The following is a 2,242-nucleotide window of genomic DNA, read 5'->3' as shown; positions in this document are numbered from 1 at the left end:
GGGAAGATTGTCTCCCAGTGTCCTATCAAGCTTTTCCATCAGATTCCTAATATGGTAACTATGGGAATAATTAATGCTTGATATTAATGCTTTGATGTTGATTAATATTGTTTATAAGACCTAAAATAGGATTTTTTCTAAATTGACATTACAATTATGTAATTTAATTGTAGAATGCTATTTGTAAATTAATTGTAGTTGCTGGAATTGTTATTTTTGGGCAAAATCAGGTATATCCCAAAAGGGGACATTTCACACAATCCCCATCTGCAGATTTTCTATTTCATAAACCATGGTTATTGGATCTTTGTCTGTATGGCTTGTAAATGATGATGGCAACAATATCATTTTCTTTCCAATTCAAATTTAACTCAAATATATGCAAGAAATACAAAATCTTGATTTATCTTTGTTTTTATAATACTCATTAATGGGTGGGATACCACAGTGTCATGATGAAGATACTTTATCATCCGCATCTAATTAATGTTGTTGAGGGATATGTTGTTGATAAAACTTAAAAGTGCTAAATGATTGAAAGGCTGGATGCCCATGATTATCATAGACATATTGATATGAATGATTGTCCATGATTATCATAGACATATGGATATGAATGGTTTGTCTCTCTAAAGTTACGATTTTTGTCTTCCAATCAATTCTCCCCTTAAAACTCACAACCATAGTACTTTTTTTTACTAAGTACATGATCTATAAATAAACTGTATTAGTTCACAATTATTTTAACATTAAGAGATGAAAACTCTTGATTATTTATTCCAGTTGATCCTTTTTCAGATGAAAGCAGAAATGCATATTTGAAGAGTATATGAGGTTAACTATTGATTGCCAAGTATTAAGTGATGCATGCAAATGAATGTATTAATGAATGATGCAGGGATGAATGGAAAGAATTTCAAAAGACTATTCAAGAAGACTTGCAGGAAGTAGATTATCGCCTGGAAGAAGAAGAGGTACAGTCTTTGTTTGGTTTACAAGCAGTCAGATTATTTCCTTGATTTATGTATTTGGTTTATGGAATTTTTATTCTCCAAACTGTTTGATGCATTTGAAATTTTAGATGATTAGTTTTCTTGTTGATAAGTTTGTATTTCTCTGATCAGCCATTCTCTTTATTGTTATATATGAGTTATCAGATGTATTGCACTAATGGGATGAAGCTCTGTTTAAATTTTTATTCTCCAAACTGTTTGATGCATTTGAAATTTTAGATGATTAGTTTTCTTGTTGATAAGTTTGTATTTCTCTGGTCAGCCATTCTCTTTATTGTTATATATGAGTTATCAGATGTATTGCACTAATGGGATGAAGCTCTGTTTATAGTTTGATGCTGCTGAGGTGAGAGAGGAGATGGAACTTATAGAGCAGAGGTTTGCTACTCTACGTTCTGTCTCATCTTCCTCAACTTATTTGTTCTTCTTTCATGCTTTGTATAATGTTCGTAACTTGAAGGTGTTATTCTTCTGCTGCCTTAAAAGGAGAAGTTTTAAATATTGATTTTGCAGGGCATATGTGGAGCGTGTAGAAATGTTGAAAAAGAAGCAGCAGGAACTATCCATGTTGAAAGTTTCCACACAAGTGAAATCTCCCTCGTACATGGGGGCAGAAAGTAGTGATGTTTCTTCGAGTGATGATGATGGTGAAAATGAAGACAACTACTTGATTGATTGGAGAGCTAAGCGCTTCTAGAACATAAATTTTAAAGTGAACAGTCAAGTTTGTTGGGGGTAGATGTTTGTAACCTGATGCATAGATAGAATTACATGATTAATTATATTTTGTAATTCTTTTTACTTTTTTTATTTAAATAATTTGTCCATGCTTTCCTTTGTTAGATTCAATTATTCAATTTTATAAAAGATTAATTAGTGTAGTTGTTTGTCCTGTTGTCGTCATTGTACTTGTTCTCATTTGCATTGCTGTCATCGTTCTTGTTATTTGCTGTTGTTTATTGAGGACAATTCTCTACCTACAGTGGTGAAGACATCTCCGCAATTTTAAATTAACAAGGACCACTAAAAACCAGTTTATGGAACATCTACTTAAGAACAAGTATTTTTGTATTCCACTTTTGTCCGGTCAGCTAATCAAGTATTATTCAAATATGAAATAAATTTCGAATTGCTTGAGCTATTGTTAATCTAGAATAAGTCTCTTTTTGTGTGAGATGAAACAAAAGAAACGAGGATAGAAAATATTCCAAAGAAGCCAATATTCCATG

The 2,242-nt window shown here is 31.7% G+C and overlaps 1 long non-coding RNA gene across 1 annotated transcript; it reads left to right on the top strand.

Moving 5' to 3' along the window:
* The first annotated feature begins 824 nt into the window (after positions 1 to 824).
* Positions 825 to 1,894, top strand: LOC131873586 (uncharacterized). The gene is made up of 3 exons (XR_009371478.1): positions 825 to 974; positions 1,345 to 1,391; positions 1,527 to 1,894. It is a non-coding gene; the product is annotated as an uncharacterized LOC131873586 (long non-coding RNA).
* The last annotated feature ends 348 nt before the right edge of the window (positions 1,895 to 2,242 follow it).

Source organism: Cryptomeria japonica, unplaced genomic scaffold (genome assembly GCF_030272615.1).
Source record: "Cryptomeria japonica unplaced genomic scaffold, Sugi_1.0 HiC_scaffold_2748, whole genome shotgun sequence".
Lineage (NCBI taxonomy): Eukaryota > Viridiplantae > Streptophyta > Pinopsida > Cupressales > Cupressaceae > Cryptomeria > Cryptomeria japonica.
The sequence above is the reverse complement of the archived record's forward strand: the minus strand, read 5'-3'. Positions and strand labels throughout refer to the sequence as shown.